Here is a 26,927-nt window from a genome sequence, read left to right as displayed (position 1 = left end):
CTGGCTCTTTGCTCTGATGGGGTGAATCATTTCCCCACAGCTGTGCTGATTTCCTCCTCCTCCACTTTGCGTATCTGCCCATGGACAATCACTTGTTCATATTCTTACTTTATAACTTTGTCATCTTGAAAACACTACTAAGAAGCAAACTCTAGGCCACTGGAAACTGAGCCTGGCTTATCCCAGGTGGCTTATTGGAAATACAGAAACCTGAAACCTCTGATTTTGTAGGTCTGAGGTGAATCCAGGAAACTTCTTTTTCTGAAGGCTTCCCAGATGACTCAATGGTCAGCCAGGTTCCAGTAGCACTGTGCTAAATTTAAACTTGCTCAGCAAGCCTGTTTCTTAGCCATTTTGGAGTCTATAGGAACCTATCACATTATTGAGCCCCTAAAAGTGGTCCCATGAATATTTAGCACACAGAACTGAAGTGTTACAATGAGGGCAGAGAGAGACACTCAACTTTAGGGAAATTATAGCTGCAAAACGCCTAGCTGGAACCCAGGGCAATCTTTGTAAAGAGCAATTTCAGCTTCTGTTCAGGCAGGGGGCAGGGCTGGAAGCCTAGAGCAGCACTTTCCTTGATTGATTGCCCTGTAACTTGAGGCCTGACTTTGACCTGAGGGTTAGAGCATTGAGTCTACCAACTTGCAAATTATTAAAATATTGTTAAGGGGCAGGCAGGTATTCTCATAGAACTGCATTCTTTTCAGTGAGAAGACTACAATCTGATCTCCAAAGTTAGTATATCCTTCATAAGTAATTAAAGAAATCTGAATGAAAATAGAGATACTTTTAAGTTAGTAAAAATATATTTTTTTAATGTTAAGAACTAAGGCTATTAACACTGATGAGATCACAATGACCTAAACGTTTTGAAGAGCAGTTTAGAATTTACATCAAGACCCCTAAATAACTCATTTCATTTGACTCAGTAATTTCATGCCCTGTAAATATACCTTAAAAGTTATCCGAAATTCTAAAAAAAGATAACTGCACAAAGATGTTTATTGCAGAGCAATTCATAAATGTGAAGTAACTAAAAGTCCTACAATAAAGAAATAGTAAAGTCAATAAATTGATGAAATTTTAGGCAGTCATAAAAAAATGATGTGACATTTGGTATATATCATCATGAGAAAAAGCTTATGATACAATGTAAATGAAATAAGTTAAAAGAAAAAAAAATTATATACATTAGAATTACAACTACATAAATAAGAAGCATGTTTATAACAGACTGGAGGCATGTGCACAAAAATATTACCAGTGTTCAGATGGTAGGATTATGGATTATTCTTTCTTCTCGTTCCTAGAATGTACAGGTGTTTGTAGTACTTTCAGTCTTTAAAAATAAAAATATTTACATATTCACAAACAAAGTAGGAGATTGGATCACAGTCCCCTAAGTGAGCCAGCAGTAAATTGAGGCAAGTATCTAGATAAGCCAGCAGAGTACAATTTCCCTCCCTCCATCCCTCAGGGACTACCACACTATTTTCTGAAGAATGGTATCTGGTTTTGTCACACCCTTCTGAGTTTAGAAATCAAAACAAAGCAAAAAACAAATTAACAGGAAAAAATTCCTCAAAACAACCTTATTTCTCCTCCTCACCATTTTCTACAGGGCTTATATCAGGAGAGGTCATTACATTTTTAAACATTTTTTTTGTTTTCTCTGTTGAAAGGTCTTTTCCTGCCTTAGTTGAACATGAGATATATGCATTATCTGGATTAATATCTAGATCTGGGTAGGCTTTTCAAAGACATCCAGGAGAAAGAAGCATCTGGGGCAAGTGTGTAACATTAAATAAGGTCATGCTTGCTGTTGTTGGTGATCTCGTCCACATGACAAGGTCCTATTTTTAACTGAGACAATTGGTGAATGACCCAGGAAGACCTCTGAAGCCAAACGGCAGCCTGGAGGAAGAGACCTCGCTATTAAGTGAGGTGAAAAGAACTAACGCAACCAGCTGAGACTGCCCATTTCATGCTTTCAGTATGCCTGGCAACCAACTAATGCCATAACAAACCCAGTTTAAAAAGGTCTCACTCTAGATATAGGCATGTTGCTAGTTAAGTACTCTTTTCTTTCTTGTTCAGAAAATAATACTGTGGGAAAATAATTTTGGAAAACGCTAAACAATAAACATCCCTTTTGGATGTTTATAGTATAAATTTGTATAATAGAGATTGTTTTTGAATGGATTTCATTGCAGATTATTCATTTTTGTGGAGGTGGGAATACATGGGGAGCAAAACATATAGAATGTTCCAAGGAACACACTCTGGGAAACACTGATCTAGTGTGATACCCTCATTTCACAGATGAGAAGACTAGAGACCTAGTGTGTTCTAATAACTTGCCCAAGAGCACCCAGCTGGTAAATACAAGAACTAGGGCTAGAACTCTATTACATTTACCCATACCACCAGACTGTGTCTGTCACCCCACACAGACTATGCTGTTACACAGAATCCACAGTAGATGTATCATTAGATCTACAATGGGTGGGTCCACTAATACTGCCACTATTATTCTTGGATTTAATTTCCTACTAAAAATCTTTGTAGTCTCTGGAGTTCTCAAAAGTCCCATCTGCCACAAACATAATTTGTTACTCTTTGAACGGGAGGTGCTTCCTACATTTTATTATTATTATTATTAAGGCCCTATGGCGGGTGAAGCACAGAACTGGGACTTGAGGCAAAGCTTTTACTGCCACATTGAGCTTTCTTTCTGAGCTAATTTTAAAAGCAGTGAACCTCTTTGTGGTAATTAAGGGAATTTCAGACTGGGGTTGGCCAGGAGAGGAGACCTGTCTTTCTTAAACCTAGGTGAAGTGATCCCATAGAGCAGGAGGGGAAGAGGCCATACCTATTGCTGCAATAATGGTAACCAAGGAAATTTAACTCTGCAAAAGCACTTTAACTGTGTTGTCTCAAAGACTGCTTTAAATATCCAAAGTCTAGAAAACTCTCTCTTTACATCCCCGTGAAGTCCATACTGTGTCACTTTTTCTTCACAGGTTTGAGGGGATAGTTGAGACAGCAGCATGTCAATGTCATGTTGTTTTGCTTTGGTAAGAGACAGCTTCAGGGGCAAACTCAATGGCACAGCGTCTCAGCAAGGGCTTTGGGTTAGGGCTTAGGAAGGTCACATGTCTTACTTTCAGAGAGGGGGGAGAAAGCTGAAAATCAGCTCAATAACTCAGCTCTAAGAAGAGTGGCTGCTTCCAGGCAGTACGTTGTAGGGGCTGGGGTGCTTGGGGGTGGGGAGCACTCTTAATTTAGGTCTAGAGTCATCGTTATGTATTAAGTGCCTGTAGACTTTTGTCTAAATTTTAATAAGCTACCTATATGTTTGGCTGAGTTGATTGAATCCACCTGAATAATTTCCTGCCTATTTCAGCAGCATTAATCATATGTACTGTTTCCTGACACTTTTACTAATGTGGTATAGGACATGGACAAAAGCTGTAGTTGCATTCTTTTTGCTGTGCCTAAAATATCCATATAGACTCATACAGATGACTGGCACTTGAAATAGAGAAGAAAGTATATATTTCTATTTTAAATGGCCAAGGTGTAGGTGAACTCTACCACGAGGTACTAGGAAAAGCATTAATTGAATAATCTAATTGCATGAGAGCAATCAAAAGATGTATCTCTTGGTCTTCATAAAAGCACAATAAGGAAACAGATAAAGCTCAGAGAGACCAAATAACTTTTCTCAAGGTCACATAAATAATAAAGGTGACTTTAGAATCCAAATTCAGTCTGAAATTTTTCCTTGCACCAAGCTCTGTGAAAATTAAACTCTCCTGAGCACAGCTTTTATCTGTCAGTGAAGATTCTGCAGACACTTCAGAAATGTTCAGGACCTCAGATGATTGCTCCAAATGTTAAGTATTATATTATAGATGTATTCACATATACATCTTTACATATAATACATATTATATGATATTGTATTTGTAGCACAAAAATGCTTGTTATTTACTTTCATTAACAGAAATTTGTATTATAAAGAATTTTCAGCATGGATAAAATTCTAGATTGTTTATCCCAGGTGAATAAAGGTACAGTACTAACTCAGAACTTGATAGCCTTTAAAAGTCAACGTGAGACCCTTGCCTTCATTTGTAAGGTTAGGATAACAATATTTGATCCTATTTGTGATGCCATAGCGAGGGATGTTATTAAAGGAATTTGGGCTCACATGAAAACAAACAAATTTGTGATGATAAAAGCATCCCATGAGTTTGTCAAGGGACCAGTTTTTGCAAATTTCCCAATCTGGTAAACTTCTTAGGAGTCATGAAAAATGCATATAAAAATGGGGATTAACATTTTGAATGTGCCTGTAGAAATACTTCATATGGGAAAACGTCTTAGTGGTTTTATTATGTTGAATAAAGCCAAAGAAGGATTATTTTTACATAAAGCCTCTCACCTAACTAGGACCACCTGGTGTACAATTGTGTCCCATAAACCAGTGATGTCCCAAATCCCCTTCCAAAACAAAAGTCACATTGCTGAGATTAATTCTGTTCTAATTGGAAAGCACAGTCAGTTCTCCTTTCATACTCTGGGGGGCTGCATGCTGCAATCTTTAAAATGTACAAGCCCAGACACTGGCCACTTAACTTTCCACTAGCTTTCTTTCCTTTTTCTAGCTCGTAAAGTGATTAGGTATCTTACCAATTGGTTGAGTTTCTCGAAGAGCAGTCTCTATGCGTACTGACAGCTAGTATGTGTAGCTGGTGAAGAGACTTCAATTTTACTGATGGACTTCTTGTAAATAGCTACTAGCTACTGTGTATTTCTTGGTATAAAGTGCTATCGGCATTATTAGAAATTACAAATTAGAGGTTTATCTGAGTTTTCTCTTCATGAACAAAATACTTAATTAGATGATTCTTAAAGCAGTTAAAAATCTCTTATAGTTCCCTTGGTACGTGTGATCAAAATTATGTGTACTCTATTGAAAAATGTAGGTACACACATTTTCAGGTGATTCTTAGTCTTCTGAGAGCCCATCACTCCATTAACCTTTGAGAATTCCTGTTTTACAATACCTACACATACACACAGCAATATTGTTATCAATAACTAACATTTACACATATGAAACTTGGCATAATTGGTAAAACAGTCAACCTCAAAGATCTAAATGTTTACATATGTATACCTATGACTGATTCATGTTGCTGTTTGGCAGAAACCAACACAATACTGAAAAGCAATTATCGTCTCAATTAAAATAAATTAATTTTAAAAAAAGCAAACAAGAATAAACAAATGGGAACTAGCCAAACTTAAAAGCTTTTGCATAGCAAAGGAAACCATAAACAAAGTGAAAAGATAACCAATGGATTGGAAGGAAATATTTACAAATGACACAACTGATGATGGGTTAATTTCCAAAATATATAAACAGCTCATACAACTCAATTAAAAACACACTCACACACACAATCAAAAAGTGGGCAGAAGACTAAACAGACATTACTCCAAAGAAGATATATAGATGGTCAATAGGCACATGAAAAAAAAATGTCTGACATTGCTATTTATTAGAGAAATGCCAGTCAAAACCACAGTGAGGTATCATTTCATATTGATCAAAATGTCCATCATCAAAAAGTCTACAAACAATAAATTTTCAGGAGGGTATTGAGAAAAGAGAACCCTCCTACACTTTTGGTGAGAATGGAAATTAGTACAGCCACTATGGATAACAGTATGGAGGTTCCTTAAAAACTAAAATAAAAGTCATCATATGATTCAGCAATCCCACACCTATGCATATATCTGGAAAATATGAAAGGTCTATTTTGAAAAGACACATGCACCCCAAATTTTCATAGCTGTACTATTTACAATAACTAAGACATGGAAACAATCTTAGTGTCTATCAACAGATGAATGAATAAAGAAGATATCATATACACAAACACACACACACAATGGAATATTGCTCAGCCATAAAAAGAATGCAGTAATGTCATTTGCAGCAACATAGAAGAACCTAGAGAATATCATACTAAGGAAGTAGGTCAAATGGAAAAAAGGCAAATATTATATGATAGCACTTACACGTGGACTCTAAGAATTAATACAAATGAATTTATTTATAAAACAGACTTTTAGACATAAATAGAAAACAAACTTATGGTTAGGAGTATGCAACCCACGTCTCCTGCATCTCCTACATTGGCAGGCAGATACTTGACCGACCGAGTCATCAGGGAAGGCCAATTAACAGACACACTACTATATATAAAATAAATAAACGAGAGGATTTACTGTATAGCACAAGGAACTATATTCGATGTCTTATAATAATGGAGAATGACCTGAAAAACTATGTATATATAATTGAATTACTTTGTTGTCTACCTGAAACTAACACAATATTATAAACCAACTATACTTCATTTTTTAAAAAAGGAAGACTTTTTAAAAAAGAATTTCTGGATTGAGATGGACAAATTTGCAGAGAAGAGTCTCCTACATATTTCCTCTGTGTGTGGGTATCTGGGTGTGTATGTGTATGCGCAGGTGAGTGTGAATATGCATATTTGTGTGTGTGGGTGTTTGTGTGTGTGGGTAGGTGTATACAGATTTACCAAGTATAACATTTTGCTATATTTACTCTCTCTTCATATATACACAAATGTGTATATATGCATATGAACATGAACCCTTATATATAACCATGACATCACTACCACACTCAAGAAAACATTCTGAAATTTCTGCAACTGTCTCAGAATGTCCCTGTATTTTTCTCAATTCCAGAATTCAATCAACGGTACCAGTCTGCATTTAGTTGTAATGTCTCTTTAATTTCCTTACATCTAGAAGAGTTTCCTGATAGCTTTGATTTGTCTTTCATAATGTTAACATATTTGAAGAGTCCAGAGAAGTTGTGTTGTAGAATGCTCCACAATGTCTTTATGCTTAGATTCAGGTTATATCTTCTTGGTAAGAGGGCTCCACAAGTGATGTGGGAACTGACCCTTCAGCACAGCTCTTGCTGTTTTTGGATCACTCACAATGAACATAGTATCAAGTTCCTCACCCTTTAGGCACTGTTAAGACAACATTAATTGCACATAAGATATCACACACACACACACAAAGTATACACTCAAAAAGATCCGATTTTTTAAATGTATCTATTTCTAAGGTTTGCCACAGATCCCATGAGGATATTTTGGAAGGCAGTATGAATCCATTATTTCACTGGCCCCAGCCTTGGAAGGTTTTCATTAAAAGGGAGGGGTCCACCAAGAGGATTAAGGTGTCTGGAGGCCTATGGACTTCGATGATAGAAAACCTGAAATCTGTGGAGGGTCAATGAGAACAAAGAAGAACCTGATCAAAGGAAAGAAAAAGTTAAGGAAACCAGGGAATAGGTGAGAGAGGTGATGTGGACCAGGGTAGACTGACAAGGTACTTTGAAACTCAAAGAATTCTAGCTGCAATGTTTAGTAAATCTTTTGGTAGTTTACTAGGATTTGCCCTTGGAAAACTTTATCTTTTTGTTTCTAAGAAATTTAAAAAAAAAAAAAAAAAAAAGGGAGGAGAGGGCTTGAAAAGCCTCTTGGACAGAAAATGGCACTGAGAGAAACAATATTTTGATGAGTTAGTGCTAAATGAATTAGAAACATGTGGACTGAATTTCCCTTGAAATACAAATGGATTGAATAATTAATGGAAAAAGCACTTGGCAAAATGTACTTGAGGTTTTTATTGAACCCAAACCAAAACATTTGAAAATATTTTGAAATATGTGAAAAGTACAATATACATCTGGATTTGCCCAACTCTAGTAAGGATACAGGAAATATTATTTTTATTTAACATTTATATGATAGCTGCAGTGTGCCTCAATCCTAAGGTATTTCATACAACAGCCCTGTGGTCTGGGTCATAATTATTATTTTCATTTGGGGCAAGAAATTTACCAGTACTTGCACAGAGAGCTTCAAGTACCACCTTCTATTGGTCTGTGTTCTTTAGAAATTTTTGTTAGTAGGAATACTGAACTATAAGACACAGAACTTGAGTCCAAGTCCTGGATTTAATTCTTATTGGACCAATCACATTGTTAATCATTTTGGTAGATTTTATCATTATGTAGCTTCTCCCTTTTCCCTACTAACACATTTTGATTTATAAACTATTATGCCATGTAGTAATAACTATCACTGTACTTGGTTTTTTTTTTGTTTGTTTGTTTTTGTTTTTTGGGGTGACTAGCTGCCAAATATATCTGTAGTAGGAAGAACAATGACTTCCCAAAGATGCCCCTGTCCTAAACCCTGGAGCCTGTGAATATGTTATATTACAAATCAAAGAGGAATTAAGGGAGCAGATGGATTCAAGATTGCTAATTAGATAACCTTAAAACAGTGAGATTCTTCTGGGTAAAGTAATCACAGTGGTCCTTAAAAGTAGAAGTGGGAGGAAAAGGAAGAGAGAGACAGAGATGTAATGGCAGAAGTCTGAATGATGGGATAACATAAGGACTCAACCAGTGTTGCTGTCTTTGAGGATGGAGAGGGAGGGTCATGACCCAAGGAAGATAGCCTCTAGAAGCTGGCAAACACAAGGAGCCTCCAGAAAAGAACACTGCCCTGCCTACACCTCAATTTTAGCTAAGTCCCATGTTGAACCTTTAATCTACAGAACTTTTAGATAGTAAATTAGTTTTCCTCTAAGTCACTAAATTTGTGGTAATTTGTCACAGCGGCAACAGAAAACAAACATATATGAATACCTTTCATTTTGAACCATTCTGTGCATAAACAATATTTACAACAGCTAGTTTCTTAAAATCAGTTTCATAATCTTTGTCTTTTAGTAGCTATGTGATTCCATTCACATTTATTAAGATTCGTGATCTATTTGAACTATTTCTGGCATAGTATTTTGTCTTTTATATCCTGTTTTTATTTCTTTTCTGCTTTCAGTTCCTTAGACATATTTTTAATTCTTTTTTTTCCTTTACTGGGTTGAAAAATTATATAATTTATTTATATTATTTTGGTGGTAAACTTACAATAAAAAATAAGCTACTTTTTACTGAACTATAATACACATACAGAAAAATCCAGGTCATAATTGTACAATGAAATGAAGTATCATAAAATGAACACAGTCATGTCATATCACGTAACTTTTATCAAGAAATAGAATATTCCTCATATCCTAGAAGTCCCCTTGATGCCCCTCCAAAGCACTACTCCTCTTCCTTCCTCCTCAAAGGTCAACACTTGTAACTTCAAAAAAGCCAATAAATTAGTTTTTCCAGTTTTAGCATTTTTTTTAATGAGATAACAGGGTATTATATATTCTTTCTTGTGAGATTAATTGATTTTGTTGCGAAATGTTGTATTTCATTCATTTCCACTGCCATATATTGTCCTATGTGCATCCAAAGAGATGCATAAGAATGTTCAAAGCAATATTATTCATAACAGCCCCAAACTGGAAACAAGCTAAATGTCTAGCAACAATAAAGTGGATACATACATCTTGGTACATTCATATCTTTACATTTTTAACATCCACAATTAAAGTTAACCAATATCTTTATGTGTGTTTTTAAACAATAGAACTTTAGGACAGTTTAACTCTTTGATATTATTACTGCCTAGAATTTTAGTTCCAAATCAATTTAAACTTGATCCCTACTGGTCATTATAATTTTTAAAACAGGTAGTAAATATTTAGCATGTGTAGCAATTTCTTTGCTTACTTGTACATCTTGTTTTTTTCTATTCTTTCACATTACATTTCATCTTGTTAAAGTTTTATCCTTTCATAATTCTCTTAGCACAGATATGGAAATAGTAACTGCAGTCTTTTTATGCCTGATAATGTAATTTCTGTGCTCACTCTTTAAGGATGTTTTAGCTGCTTATAGAATTCAGCCCTTTTGAGATGTTTATTCCACTTTAAACTGGCATCTGTTGATGAGAATTCTACCTTCCTACTGCCATTCCTTTGTAAGTAACCTGTTGTTTGGTAGGTTTTTGAGGGTTTTAATGCTCTACACCTATCTAGATATGGATTTATTGGTATTTATCCTGTTCAAAACTCTGTGATTCTTCAATCTATGGAATCATATCTTTCTTTAGTTCTGGAAAATTATATCCATTGTCTTTTCCAAAGTTATCTCTTTACTCTTTCTGTTGTTTCCTTCTGAAATTTGAAAAATACAAAACAAAATTTCAATTCTTCTTTCTTTGTTGTCTCTTAATTTCCTCTGTCCCATTATCCTTTCCCTGCTGCTTTTCTATGTGATGCCCTTAGATTTGCTTTCTAAAGCACCGGTTTTTATCTCTATCTGTATAGAGTTTTTTTCCCCTAATGTCTGATCTTATTTATTTGTTACTCTTAGAACAATCTGTTTTTGACTGGACTCAGAAGTAGAAGCTGTCAGAGAGGACAGCCTCCATCTCTTGGCAATCTGTTTCTGCTGTTTTTCTTTGGCTTCCTTCATTCTCTTGGCCAAAAGTTTAGCATATTCTGCAGTCTCTTCTTTGTTTTTCTTAGTATGCTGTTTCTTCAGAGCAATTCCACCCGCGTTTGTGTTGCAGAACTCATGGAGTCACGAGACGCTGAATCTTGGGTGCTTTAGTCCTAGGTTTCTTACCTTCTTTGTTTAGGGGCTTTCGCACAGCATACTGGCGGACATCATCTTCTTTAGAGATTGAAAAGTTTGCGGATTCTGCTAGCTCTTTTGGGATCAAGGCAACGAGGCACTATAGTATCAGTGAGTCCAGAAATATTCTTCTTCCTTTTTTCATGATACCAAATTGAGAACACTCAGATTGGCATCCACAATGCAAGCCCGTACAGATTTGTCCTTTCTCTCTCCAGTCCTCCTTGGTCTGTAACAGGAATGCCCCTTACTCAGCAGCAGCCAACTCGACCATGGGTCAAGACACCCTGCTTCATGGGGGAAACCCTGCTTGTCGTTCCCCTCACTGATCTGGACCACATAACCCTTCCATTCTTCAGCCAGCATCAGCAGCAGCTTCTGTGTCCATATGCTTCTCGTAGAAAGTACGAAGTTTTCATTCACTTCAATGAGCTTCTGGCAGCCAGTGGCTGGGAAAGAGATGTTCAGCTTCATTCTGAAGTGGCTGATAGCCTCCAAGGTGCCACGATAAAGAGTAGAGTTGTTCTTTAAGCCATACATTCAGCTTTTCATATCAATGACTATATTTCCCATTTATAGAAAACTATTTCCTTATTACTCATATTAATTTTTTCTTTCTTTTAAAAATATTCTGTTTCTACTTTATGTTGCATCAATTCCTTGTTATCTGTGACCATTTCAGATGTATTTATAGTTCCCTTTAGATTGTTATATTATCTCATTTTTGGTGTGCAGACTTCTTTTCTTGTAGGGTCTACTGTCTCTCCTGAATGCTAGTTTATTTAACCACAAGATTTATAATTATACTTTAACGTTATTTTCAGGCACAAAATACTTTCTACTGGAGTTCAGTATGTCTGGGGATGTGGAAATGCTTCTCTAAACTATTCTGCAGGAACCCTGTGATTTCCCTGGACCCATTCCAGTTTTCAAGTTAATTTCTCATTTTGAGTAACTTTAGCCATATGGTTCCATGAACTTCATACCCACCTACTATATAAGCCTGGGTTTCCAGTTCTCATATATCTTCTACTTATGGTTCTAAGTGGATTCTAAACTTCTCTGTTGCTCTTTCCCTCCCTGGGTCAGACTCTTAAAACTCTCTTCTTCCATGCACTTCTTTGTGAATTTCCTGTGAGCCCCACAGCATTTGTACCTTTTCTTTAAGAAATTTTCTCATACTTTCTGAAAACTGGGGATTTTCATATCTTGACTATCTTTAATCACCCTTGCTGTATTTGAGGAATGGGGAATCTGATGAGTTTGATCTGGGAGAGATTTTTCATCTCAGTCTGCCTGACTGATGAAAAGTTTGGACAAATTATTTAACTTCTCTGGACATTACATTCTTCAAACGTAAAACAGAGTGGACTATACCTATTTTATAGAATCTACGTGTTATCAAAACAGAGTTGTATATTCAGAAATTCTCTTTTTTACTTTTAATATGAAAATAATTTAGTATGCGAGCAAATTTAGACTCTTTGGACAATAATGTTCAATAACATAGTCACAAAAGTATATGATTATTTGTCCTGAACTTAGTGGTTTAGCAGTCAAAGGACTTTATCAGTGTTGGGGAAATAAAAGAATGGCGTGGTGAAGATGAACTTGAGGATGAGAGACTGGAGGGGATCCTTTCACAAAATGTTGACATAATTAAGATTATAAATGGCATCCAAAACACAAAGAGAGTGTCTATTAATCTTCTTTGAGAAAAAGTTCAATAATTCTGTTATTGTAATTATCATCTCATATTTGTGTAAAGCATTTACTGATCAAGTAAATGTCAATGTGCTGGACACTTAATAAATTACTTCTAATCTCATTTACAGATGAGAGCTAAAGCTTTAAACTACTTCTGATAGAAAAAGAAAAAAAAAAAGTGAATACCATTGTTCTCAGAATACATACCTGTGAAAACAAAGGTCTAGACAGTTCAGGTGACTGTATGAGGGTCCACTATTACCAGAAAGGGCAGAACCACAAAGTACTCTGTGCATCTTTTATCACCCAGCTCCCTTCCCAAAGTAAATTTTTTAAATCATTTTGCCCCTATTTTCTGTGCTGTTTTTTATACACACCAAGTCTGAGATTTAAAAATCAGGTTCCAGAAAATAATTAATGTCTATACTTCTGACCCTGTTAGAACCATTCTGTTTTCTTATTTTTCTATTTTTTAAAATCATCTTTGTATCATTACAATTAGTCTCTCTTTTTTAATACACAATTTTGAACTGGAAGTACCCATTTTACTTAACCTACTCTATCTTTTGGTTAACAGTCAATGCATACACTCAGTCAGCTAATGTTTGCTGTTTACTCCCCTGCAAAGATCTTAGAAGATTTTCTCATACCATATACAAAAATAAACTTAAAGTGTATTAAAGACCTAAATGTAAGAGCAGAAACCATAAAAATTCTAAAAGAAAAACACAGGCAGAATACTCTCTGACATAAATCATAGCAATATTTTTTTGGATCTGTCTCATAAGGCAAAGGAAACAAAAGCAAAAATAAATAAATGGGACACAGTTAGACTTAAAAGCTTTTGCACAGCAAAGGAAACCATGGACAAAATGAAAAGACAGTCTACTGGATGGGAGAAAATATTTCTGCAAATAATATGATAAATGAGGGGTTAATACTTCAACCATGTAAACAGCTCACACAATACAATATCCACACCGCCCCTCCCCCAAAAAAACCAACTCGATTAAAAAATGGACAGAAAATCTGAACTGACATTTTTCCAAAGAAGATATACAGATGGCGATCAGGCACATGAAAAGATGTTCAACATCATTAATCATCACAGAAATGCAGAATGAATCACAAGGAGATATCACCTCACACCTGTCAAAATGGCTATCATCAAAAAGACCACAAATAACAAATATTAGCATGGATGTAGAGAAAAGAGAACTCTTCTATACTATTGGTAAGAAGGTAAATTGATGTAGCCACTGTGGAGAACTTTCCTCAAAAAGCTGAAAACAGACCTATGATCCTACCTATGGATCATAGAGAAAATGAAAACACTAATTTGAAAAGATGCATGTATCCCAATGTTCATAGTAGCATTATTTATAATAGTGAAGATATAAAAGCAACCTAAGTGTCCATCAACAGATGGATAAAGAAGACTTGGTTTATATATACTATGGAATACTACTCAGTCATAAAAAAGGATGAAATTTTGCCATTTGCAACAACATGGATGAACCTGGAAGGTATTATGTTATGCTTAGTGAAATAAGTAATACAAATACTGTATGTTATCACTTATATTTGAAGTCTAAAAAATAAAACAGAAGAATGAATATAACACAATAGAAGCAGACTCAGTGATATAGAGAATGGGTGGTTACCAATGGGAAGAGGGAAGTGAGAAAGGGCAAGATAGGGATATGAGTGGAGGTACAAATTGTACAAAATAAATAAGCTACAAGGATATATTGTACAGCACAGGGAACACAGTCAATAGGTTATAGTATCTTTAAATGGAGTATTATCTTGAAAAATTTGAATCATTATGTTGTACACCTGAGACTAATATTGTAAATCAACTACATCTCAATGGAAAAAAAGGTCATGGCCACCAGAGGTCTTAAGATATTTTTACAACCTCTTAACTTTGAAGTATATTGGGAAAACACTGCAGACTCTTTATTTTCCCTCTATCAAAATACATTACCCATGATCATAAGCAAAACCAGTACTATATTCAAATTCTGGCTTTGCCTGCTTACTAGCTGTGTGATCTTGGGCAAGTATGCCTTAGTTTCTTAGCTGTACCATGAAGATAATGGTAGTATCTGTGTATAGGGTTGCTCTAAAGATGATTTGGAATTTGTAAAGCACTGGAATGATGCTTTCTACATGTGTATTTATTAAATAAAATGAATTAAAACTCCATCTTTCTAGATTCAGTCACCAAAATCTTTTGAAGTCAGGGCTGGGTTTGGTGACCCTGAAGATTCTCTTCAGGTTTTAATTAAGTGCTTCAGTCTTTTGTTCACCATTCATAAGTAGTCCAAATGGGTATCTACTGACCTAATTCTCCAGGGGTAATCACAACAGCAGCATCTCTCATTAATATGACTCAACAATCCAGTTTACTTTCAGTTCAGTTCAGTTCAGTTGCTCAGTTGTGTCCGACTCTTTGTGACCCCATGAGGCACGCCAGGCCTCCCTGTCCATCACAAACTCCCGGAGTTTATTCAAACTCATGCCCATTGAGTCGGTGATGCCATCCAGCCATCTCATCCTCTGTCATCCCCTTCTCCTCCCATCCCCAATCCCTCCCAGCATCAGGGTCTTTTCCAACGAGTCAACTCTTCGCATGAGGTGGCCAAAATATTGGAGTTTCAGCTTCAGCATCAGTCCTTCCAATGAACACCCAGGACTGATCTCCTTCAGGATGGACTGATTGGGTCTCCTTGCAGTCCAAGGGACTCTCAAGAGTCTTCTCCAACACCACAGTTCAAAAGCATCAATTTTTTGGCACTCAGCTTTCTTCACAGTCCAACTCTCACATCCATACATGACCGCTGGAAAAACCATAGCCTTGACTAGACAGACGTTTGTTGGCAAGGTAATGTCTCTGCTTTTTAATATGCTATCTAGGTTGGTCATAACTATCCTTCCAAGGAGTAAGCATCTTTTAATTTCATGGCTGCAGTCACCATCTTGAGTGATTTTGGAACCCAAAACAATAAATCTGACACTGTTTCCACTGACTCCCTATCTATTTCCCACGAAGTGATGGAACCAAATGCCATGATCTTAGTTTTCTGAATGTTAAGCTTTAAGCCAACTTTTTCACTCTCCTCTTTCACTTTCATCAAGAGGCTTTTTAGTTCCCCTTCACTTTCTGCCATAAGGGCGGTGTCTGTATATCTGAGGTTATTGATATTTCTCCTGGCAATCTTGATTCCAGCTTGTGCTTCATCCAGCTCAGTGTTTCTCATGATGTACTCTGCATATAAGTTAAATAAGCAGGGTGACAATATACAGCCTGACGTACTCCTTTTCCTATTTGGAACCAGTCTGTTGTTCCATGTCCAGTTCTAACTGTTGCTTCCTGACCTGCATACAAGTTTCTCAAGAGGCGGGTCAGGTGATCTGGTATTCCCATTTCCTTCAGAATTTTCCACAATTTATTGTGATCCACACAGTTGAAGGCTTTGGCGCAGTCAATAAAGCAGAAATAGATGATTTTCTGGAACTCTCTTGCTTTTTTGATGATCCAGCGGATATTGGCAATTTGATCTCTGGTTCCTCTGCCTTTTCTAAAACCAGCTTGAACATTTGGAAGTTCTCAGTTCTCAGTTTACTTTGGATTCTGGTAAATCTAATTTTCAATTATGTATGTAAATACTAGAAGTTGGACAGAATTACTTTTTCTTCAAACAGAAATCTGAATATCATGTGAACACATTCTCTGAGTCAAAGCATTTTCCAAAGCATTTCGGTTTCAACTACCTAGATTTTTTCAGTATTATTGTTAATTATTTATCTGTTAAGTGATTATATATATTGTGATCTTTGGAGTTATTTAGGTAATATGGCATTCCATTAGTTGCATATAGGTTAAATAATTACTTCTGTCAGGATGTGCTAACACAGGCACAGACTATTAGAGCTGGAGGGGACCTAAAGGATCACCTAGTATAATCATCTCACTTTATAGTTCAGGAAGTGAAGGCCAAGAAGAAGAGTGGCTTACCCATTCATATTGTTAGTTGACCAACTTAGGTCTAGAACTCTGGTGCTCTGACTGATAATGATGTTCTATCTATTAGCCAGAGGAATGACAATTAAATTCATAATAACCTTGAGATACCATAAGATTCCAAAGTACCCTTGCCATAGTAAATAATAAAAATTAAACATTTCAGTAAAGTTTTGGTATTAAAAATATCTGGCTGTATTGCAGCTTCCAGAATATCAGTCTTTCATGTGCTGTACAATACAATTTCTTTCAATCAGTACATCTGATTAATCAGAACTTTGCTCTTTCAGTTCAGTGGCTCAGTTGTTTCCGACTCTTTGAGACACCATGGACTGCAGCACTCCAGGCTTTCCCGTCCATCACCAGCTCCTGGAGTTTACTCAGACTTATATCTATCGAGTAGGTGATGCCATCCAACCATCCTCTGTCGTCCCCTTCTCCTTCCACCTTCAATCTTTCCCAGCATCAGGGTCTTTTCAAATGAGACAGTTTTTCGCATCAGGTGGCCAACGTATTGGAGCTTCAGCTTCAGCATCAGTCCTTCCAATGAATATTCAGGATTGATTTCCTTTAGGATTGACTGGTTTGATCTCCTTGCAGGCCAAGGGACTCTCAAGAGTCTTCTCCAGCACCACAGTTCAAAAGCAACAATTCTTCGGTGCTCAGCTTTCTTTATAGTCCAACTCTCACATCTATACATGGCTACTGGAAAAAACCATAGCTTTGACTAGATGGATCTTTGTTGGCAAAGTAATTGTCTTTGATTTTTAATATGCTGTCTAGGTTGGTCAAAACTTTTCTTCCAAGGAGCAAGTGTCTTTGCTCTCTAACTGTAGAAAATAGAACATTCAATGCAAAATTTTGATTTTTGGAAATGATGCTAAGTGCTAATATTAATAGATAAGATATGTTAGTCTTAGATTTTTATTGATTTTGATAAACTATTTAAAAAACTTCACCATCATCACCAGTTGCATTTTTTGAGTGTTGGAAGTAGCTTAAAGCTTTATATTATCATGGTAATACAAGATCTAGTATTTCAATGGAGCTGTGAATATAAAGAATGGAAAAAATGAGTCATCATGGTCACTTCGTTTTAAATTGAGGTGAATTTTCATAGGATACTAGGACTTATCAGGTGGCACAGTGGTAAAGAATTGGCCTGCCAATGCAGGAGATGCAGAAGACACAGGTTTTATCTCTGGGTCAGGAAGATCTCCTGGAGTAGGAAAAAGCAACATACTCCAGTATTCTTGCCTGGAAAATCCCATAGACAGCAGAGCCTGAGGTCACAATGAATCAAACATGACTGAGGACACATGCATATAGGATATATAAGCTTAGAGAAAGCCAACGCTTCTTCCTACTGGCAAGTTCACAGAAAATGCAGGAAAAAGACATTTCAAGGAGATAATTATGCATTATAAATAAAGGGAAGCATATTTTGGTAAAAGTAAGAGATTATTCAACTTTTCAGAGTAATAGTTTCAATATGGAAATAAGAATAAAAAAGCTAAAATATTTTTAAAAAGTGCTTTATTTTAAAAGTGCTGTTTTTTAAGGTAAGCATTAGCCTTGCTGTCTGTAGATCTTTTGAGCAACACTACATAAATTGATATTTAGTTCATTTAGCTCTAGCAGTACAATGATTAGTAATGTAAAAGTTAACCTAAGGAATATAGCATGGGTTTGTCAAAATATCAAGTAGAATTTTGTTTATAATGCATATTCAATGTGGGTAATCTAAAGAGTACAGTATAAATCCTATATTAAAAACAAGATAAAACAGGTTATTATTTTACCCCATTTACTTCCGGTAGAAGATGGTTCACTCCTTTTGGACTAAATTATAGTTGTCATGGTGACTTCATTTTTACAGCACTTTTGCCTAATCTCCATCATTGTATTTCCTTCAATTAAATTTTTCTGAAGCTACATTGAGGAATAGCACTCTGTATGTTTGTTTCTAAACTGAAGTCCTAAACGAGGAATTTTTTGTGTTGTAACAAGGGAGGATAAACTTGATGAAAATAAAAGTTTGCTAAGTATTTATTCACTTAAAAAAAAAGAAAGAATAAAAAAACTAGAACATAGGAAGCTTTCCTATAGGGAAAGAAACAGACAAGCATCCATCTCGTTAGAACTAATTCTAATAAAAATAAATGAAAAAAAAATTTAAAAAAAAGGAAAAAAAAGAAAAGAAACAGACAAGCAAACAGGCAATAGGACACTTGGAATTGCAGAATAAAAACCTTGGGGGCATATCTGAAGAAAAAAATCTAACGCTAATGAATGTCTAAATCATCAAGATGGATGATTTTCTCTTTTCTCTTTAAAGATCTATGAAGAGTCTAAAATCTCTTTCTTTAGGCTACTCCAGTATCCACATTGGAATTTCTTTTTCCTGTTCCACAAGAATCTCTGGTGCCCTAATTATCTCTAATCTTCCTTTAGTGCTTGGTAGGTAAGCCCAAAGAATACTACCATCATAGAAACTGTAATGAAAGTAATGAAATCACGTTTATACTGATTACTATTCTTTCTCTGTCTCTTCCTTTCACTTGTACCCTCATTGTCAAAACTTTTAAGAATGAAAATATTGACAGGCTAAGATGGCTATCCTCTTGAAGAAATTGTAGCAGGCTGCATCTAAAACCCTTTTTTTCCCCTTCTTTTTGCTACAAGAGAAACAAGTTTCAAAACTTGCTCAGTGATCACCTTGTAAAAATTATTGCCCCAGGTTCTGGACTTTGGACTCAGTGGAAATCCACATGACTAGGTTGTATGCGTGTGTTGTTTAAATAGATTCCCAATTCTGGGAATAGAACAATTGACAACTACAGAACACCAGGAAGCATCAGCCACGACAACTGGTCTGCTCTTTCTGAAGCCTGACTCCTTGTGAATCAAGAGTTTCCCCTTTTCCAGTCTGAAAGGTTAAACATATCTGTCTCTTCCCACTCCCAGCCAATCTGGCAGTCATTTGACTGGCCAGAGGGCCCCAGTTTATTGGTGGAGAATCTGCTGGGATGCTCCTGGGAGGTTTACCAACCACTGGCTCACACTTCTCAGATGCTGCCACTGGAGAGCCTGGTGGCAAGCCTGGTGGTGTTTGCACTCTTCAGTTATGCCTGGAGCCCTGGATATACAGAGGGAAGTCAGAGGTGATCCCAGGAGTCCTCTTACAAAGGGTAACCTTGGGCACTGTCACTCCAGAAGTACTCACCCCCAGACTGCAATTGTAGGCAAATGTGGAGGATAAAAATAAACTCAGCAATGGCAACATATTTGTACCAAGCCTCTGGGTGAGAAGACAACGTGAAGCAGAACAGTTTCTGTCTGAATTTACAAGTCTATCCCCATTATTGTAGCACTGCCATCTGCAGACTTCCCTGTACCGCCCAGGGTGGAACACCATAGACAGACACGTGCTCAGTTGCTCAGTCGTGTCCAACTCTTTGTGACCCCATGGGCTGCAGCCCACCAGGTTCCTCTGTCCATGGGATTTTCCAGCCAAGAATGCTGGAGTGGGTTGCCATTTTCTACTCCAGGGGATCTTCATGATCCAGGAATTGAACCCATGTCTCCTACATTTCTTGCTTTGGCAGGCAGATCCTTTACTATCGAGCCTTGTGGGAAGCCCAGATAGATAGATAGATAGATAGATAGAATTCAAAATAGATTTCTATTAATAGAATGTGTTGCCATTTACCAGTTGTGTGATGACCTTGGGCAAGTCACTTAGGGTTTCTTCATTTCAGTTTTCTCTACTGAAAAATAGGAATAATAATAGTTTATGGTTTAAAATATTGTTTCACTTTGGTCCAAGCTAGGAATGGCTTCATATTTGAAAATTATTTAGAACAGTATCCAGAACACAGTAAGCACTTAATAAGTATTATCTTTGTTATGTTTATTATTATTATTTAAATTAACTGACAGTCTTAGATTTTATAGCATTTGAGTTCAAAGCACCATGACTTACTTAACTGGGTATTCTCATTACTGAATATGATAATGTAAAACAGTAAGTTCCTCCCTAGTGCTGTTTAATGGATTATATTTGCCTGTGATACAGAAACTTCTTTCACTATTTGGTCAGGTAAACATTATTATCTGCCAGAACTAAGAAGTAAAGCACTCCAAAGACAAGTTTTCAGTTTTTTGCATTCCTCAACTCTATCCCATATTTTCTGAAAATACATCACTTATGTGCTTGGCCCCTTCAAAGCATTTATTTCCTCTGTCAGTCTGATTTTTTTTTTCCTTCCCATGCAAAGAAAGCTTTGGAATTCTATCAGCACAGACCTGGGATACATACATACCAAATATACATTAAATAGAAATTTTCTTTTGAAATGCAAACACTTTTGCAAGCAGTAACACCAAACATCAGGAAGTATCATGTGAATGTGGCCACAGGACTAGAAAAGGCACAGGACTAGAAAAGGCCCAGGACTAGAAAAGGCCACAGGACTAGAAAAGGCCCAGGACTAGAAAAGGCCACAGGACTAGAAAAGGCCACAGGACTAGAAAAGGCCACAGGACTAGAAAAGGCACAGGACTAGAAAAGGCACAGGACTAGAAAAGGCCACAGGACTAGAAAAGGCCACAGGACTAGAAAAGGCACAGGACTAGAAAAGGCCACAGGACTAGAAAAGGCCACAGGACTAGCAGTGGCCACCAGGACTGGAAAAGGTCAGTTTTCATTCCAATTTCAAAGCAAGACAATGACAAAGAATGTTCAAACTACCACACAATTGCACTCATCTCACATGCTAACGGGTAAGCGTCTGCCTGCAATGCAGGAGACCTGGGTGCGATCCCTGGGTTGGGAATATCCCCTGGAGAAGGAAACAGGCAATCCACACTGGTACTCCTGTCTGGAAAACCCCATGGACAGAGAAACCTGGTAGGCTACAGTTCATACAGTTGCAAAAAGTTAAACATGACTGAGTGACTTCACTTTCACTTTCACAGGCTAGCAAAGTAATGCTCAAAATTCTCCAAGCCAGACTTCAACAATACATGAACCGCGAACTTCCAGATGTTCAAGCTGGATTTAGAAAAGGTAGAGGAACCAGAGATCAAATTGCCAACATCCGTTGGATCATCAAAAAAGCAAGAGAGTTCCAGAAAGTACTTCTGTTTTATTGACTATGCCAAGACTTTGACTGTGTGGGTCACAACAAACTGTGGAAAATTCTTGAAGAGATGGGAATACCAGACCACCTGACCTGCCTCCTGAGAAATCTGTATGCAGCTCAAGAAGCAACAGTTAGAACTGGACATGAAACAACAGACAGGTTTGAAATCAGGATAGGAGTATATCAAAGATGTATATTGTCACCCTACTTATTTAACTTATATATAGAGTACATCATGCAAAATGCCAAAATGCTGGGCTGGATGAAGCACACACAGGAATCAAGATTGCTGGGAGAAGTATCAATAACCTTAGATATGCGAATGACACCACCCTTATGGCAGAAAGCAAAGAACTAAAGACCCCTTTGATGAAAGTGAAAGAGAAGAGTGACAAAGTTGGCTTAAAACCCAACTTTCAGAAAGCTAAGATCATGGCATACGGCCCCACATCACTTCATGGCAAATAGATGGGGAAACAATGGAAACAGTGACAGACTTTATTTTCTTGGGCTCTAAAATCACTGCAGATGGTGACTGCAGCCATGAAATCAAAGGACACTTGCTCCTTGGAAGAAAAGCTATGACCAACATAGGCAGCATATTAAAAAGCAGAGACATTACTTTGCTGACACAGGTCCATCTAGTCAAAGCTATGGTTTTTCTAGTAGTCATGTATGGATATGAGAGTTGGACTATAAAGAAAGCTGAGTGCCAAAGAATTGCTGCTTTTGAACTGTAGTGTTAAAGACTCTTGAAGGTTCCTTGTATTGCAAGGAGGTCAAACCAGTCAATCCTGAAGGAAATCAGTCCTGAGTATTCATTGGAAGGACTGATGCAGAAGCTGTAACTAATACTTTGGCCACCTGATGTGAAGAATTGATTGATTGGAAAATCAATCAACTGATGCTGGGAAAGATTGAAGGCAGAAGGAGAAGGGGATGACAGAGGATGATGGACATGAGTTTGAGCAAGCTCTGGGAGTTGGTGATGGACAGGGAAGCCTGGCATGCTGCAGTCCATGGGGTGCAAAGAGTTGGACATGACTGAGTGATTGTACTGAACTGATCTTGTGAATGAGCTCACCAGATCTCTTTTATAGATAGACAAGACTTGTTAGGGGAATGTGATGTGCATGTGTGTGTGTGTGTGTAAGAGAAAGAGAGATGTGATGGGAGGGGAGCAGGCAACAGTACTAGCCTCCTGATTCCAAGGAATGGCACATCTTCTCCCTTCTAAGATCATTTTCATAGTGCCCACAACCTCTCTGCCAACAAGTGATACAAATGGAAGATTTTTTCTCTATTGGAAGCTAACTGTGATTGCTCTGGGGGCCTCTCTGCCTTATTAGACTTGGGAGTTGTGCAATCGTAACCCTGGCACAACCAGAAGGTTCTCGAGAAGAGGTGAGCTTCCCTATTCATACCATTTTTCTGCTCTTAAGCGGGGATGTGAAGCGCAGTACAACGGAGCCCTAAGGACTGGAGTCGGAGCCAGAGAGCTGCTTTCAGTTTATACTGCCATATGCTGATTATGGCAGTGTTTATTTCCCTATAGTATTGCTAACACTGGATATCCTCATCTAAGCTTGCTTTTATTAGCTTGAGTGGGGGACTGAAACCTTATTGTTTTAACTAACATTTCTTAAACAGCCTTGTGAGAGTGAACATTTTTAGTATGTCTATTGGTCATTTTTATTTCTTCTTTCTTGACTTGTCAGTTCATGTGCTTAACCCCCTTTTCTACTATTGTTATCATGGTATTGCTATGTCCAAATCCGAATTTGTTATCCTTGGGAGTTTCTTCCATGCTAGATATAAAGTTGCATTCTCACCAAAAGCTCTTTTGTCAGAAAAATTATCTAACAATTGGGACAGGCCTTTGATTATAAGCAAGTGCTGGGTATGACTTTCTATTGATTGTTTTACAACTCTTCGGGAGCAAGGGTAACCATGAGAACTTTTGCCCAGTAGAGATGCAAATAATTACTGACTGGTAGAATACATGACTAAAAGGTTTATAGACCTGTTAGACATTAACCATTTTGTATCTAACCCATAAACTTATTAAATTGCCTATATATACTCAGATTCTCAAATAAGCATAAGACCAATTTTAGGATCTTACTGTTCCCTCATTAACTAATGAATTAAATAAAATCTTTGACGTATGTTCATTTTATACTTGTCTGGAAGTTATGAGTTTATATCTTTTCAAAAATTATACTTTAATACCATTGGCTTTGACAATTTTTTTTTTCCAACTCTGTTACCATTCATTGCTTTTAGTGAGTACAAAGGAGTTTTAATGTTTATATTCCTAGAACTAGAAGAGACAGATGTTGACCCTTTCTATACCCTAGTAACTCATTTCGCTTTAAGTTTAAAATTTAAAACTCAAAAGAAAATCCAGCTCCTGGTCCTCCTTTTTGACTGAGAGTACAGGGTTCCTTCCCATGAAGCCTGCCAGGACTCACAAACCTAACATTTTCTGTTTCCAGGTGGCTGTGGCGGAGTTTTTACAGCCCCACTTTCCATCTCACTCAGCTTAATTTTAATGGCTGCCTCTTTCCGGGGGTCTTAGTGAACTGTTCCAGGAAGGGTTATAACCCACATTAAATAATAATCATTAAAAAAGAAAGATACGGAAAATAAATTCCTTCTGTTTACACATCGGAACCAAAGGTCATTGTGAATGGGCTTCTTGGCTGATTTGAGAAAGACGTTAGTTACCCTCATATTTTTTGCCTGGGTTTCTGCAGTAGCCTCCCAAGTGCTGTCTCAGCCCCACATTCCACTCCTTCCCACTCCTCGTAACCACCAGAAAATACATTCCCCATATATCACTGATTTGATTTCATTTAGAGCTAAATGTCATCATTTCATTCCCCTCATTAAAACCCTCAGTGACTCCTCACTCCTGTGGGGCTGTAATGAACCCCCTGCATATGACTAACATGGCCCTTCAGCTTCGATCTTGCTGTAACCTTTCAGACTTACAGTATGTGGCATCTGCTCACACTCCTTTCATTCTAGTAGCTCTGGTTTACAACCCCTGAACGTCCCTAGCTGACACCTCCATGCTGTCAAGTAGGCTTACTTTTCTCCAGGATGCCTTCTCCCTCTCGGGTTAATTCTGACTTATCTCCCAAGACTTAGCTCCAGCTCCATCTTCTCCTGCAGGCATGACCTAATATCCCCTCCCTGCCTGAGTTAGATGCTTTTTTGAAGTCCTCTCATAGTAGCCAATGAACAGGCCTACTGTAGCCCTTAATACACTGTTTTATAGTCATTACTTTTATTCTGCATCATTTACAGGGGGGCAGTTTTACCCTTTTTTGTATCCTTAGGACTTATCCCATTGGATTCATGTGGAGAATGCTCAAAAAAAATGTGAATGTATGACCTCATCTTATGACTTACACCCTTTTGCAACAAAGAAGTTCCATAAGAACTGTATGGGAAATTTTAGACATCTTTAAAGTACCCTAAATTATCAAACTGAGAGTTTTTCAAATGTGAAAGAATTTCCAATCACCCCCTTGTCATTAAAAACCTGTTCTCTGAGTACTGACTGAGCCTCTCAGTGTGTGGACCACTTCCAATGAAGTCATAAGATAGAGGTACAGAATATTTGACAAATCTGCTTGTGTAAAGTACTTCAGGGAGGAGACAGTATCTTGGGTTTCTCTTAAATCCCCTACAGAACCTAATATATAGCTAACCATTTACCAAGAGCTCAGTAGATACTTGGTGTTCGATTGACTGTATGAAATATACACAGTCAGTGCTGCCAAGAAACTCCCATACTAATTTATTAAGTGGTGACAAGTTAGTGATACAACAGGGAAAATTGGGGATTATATCATAGCAGCACAGCACGGTAATTTGGGAGGCATCTTACTGGCAGTCATTTTGTCCATAGACTGTATTCAAGAGAACGGGCCAATTCATCTGCCTCATTTATTCAATAACATCCACTACTAAAGTTTTAAACCTTTTTTTCCCACTTTTTTTCTACCTGACATTATATTAGCTTCAACATGTAGTTATACAACAATGACGCACACCCCCAGCTTTAATCTGTCTCTTAAATTACAGACTGTACTTCCAACTACAGAACATCTAGACTTGGATGTTCGGCAAGTATACCACATGCCCAGATGTGAGCTCACTGTCTCATCCTTCTCCTCAAACCTTTCCCCACGTTACTGGCCACTAAGCTCTCTGCTATTTACTAATTTGTGGATAAATGATTTAAACTCTCTAACTTTGGTTTTTCTTATCTGTAAAATTATATTAAATTAAGTTTCTACCTCATAGAGTTGTTGTAAGGATTAAATGAGTTATTATATGTAAAGCATGTAGAATGGTTCCTGGCACATTCTAACTCTCAGAGAGTGAGTATTTACTGGCATGATTTTTCTTACTCAGCCTCAAGACTTCAAAGTGTCCGAGTTGTCCTTACTACCACTCCCTTCTTTACCTCCATATCCCTGGTCATTAATTCTTATACATTCTCCTTTGTATTGATTCTTGTGTTAATTGTGTATTGATTCTCTTGTGTATTGTATCTCTTGTGTTAATTCTCCTATTTCCAGTCAGGAAAATAGACACTGCTATGGTTGTATATCTATCAGAGAGGCTATTATTCAGTTAATTGGTTTCAGTAGGTAATGGAAGAGCTGAGAAGAAAAACAGAGACACTGAACATTTAACAAGAGTAGGAAACCACAGTCACTTATAGGGCTAGAAAGACAATGGGACAGCCCTGGCTTTCTCCTCCTCTCAATCTCCAGTTTTTCTCTAGTACCTCTCCAGTACCTCTGCTTTTCGTTTTTCTCCAGTATGACTGCTTTATGTTCAGTCAGTTCAGTTCAGTTGCTCAGTCACGTCTAACTCTTTGCTAACCCACAGACTGCAGCATGCCACACTTCCCTGTCCATTACCAACTTCCAGACCTTGCTCAAACTCATGTCCATTAAGTCGGTGATGCCATCCAACGACCTCATCCTCTGTCATCCCCTTTCTCCTTCTGCCCTCAATCTTTCCCAGCATCAGGGTCTTTGCCAGTGAGTCAGCTCTTCACATCAGGTGGCCAAAGTATTGGAGTTTCAGCTCCAGCATCAGTCCTTCCGATGAATATTCAGGATTGCTTTACATTACAAGGAACTAACTTCCTTCCTGGTCTCACTTGGTGACTAGCTTCCACATGGTCTTGGCCAAGAGGAAGGGACAGTTATTGAGCCCCGTCAGCTCCCTCTCAGTCTCTGTCCTGCCCTTGTTTAGACTGTCGGATCTTGTGCCTAGACTGTGTGTATAGTCTCCTCAGAGGCTTTCCCGGATCAGCTTCTTCCTCCTG

Source organism: Dama dama, chromosome 20 (genome assembly GCF_033118175.1).
Source record: "Dama dama isolate Ldn47 chromosome 20, ASM3311817v1, whole genome shotgun sequence".
Classification (NCBI taxonomy): Eukaryota; Metazoa; Chordata; class Mammalia; order Artiodactyla; family Cervidae; genus Dama; species Dama dama.
This window is presented reverse-complemented; position numbering follows the sequence as displayed.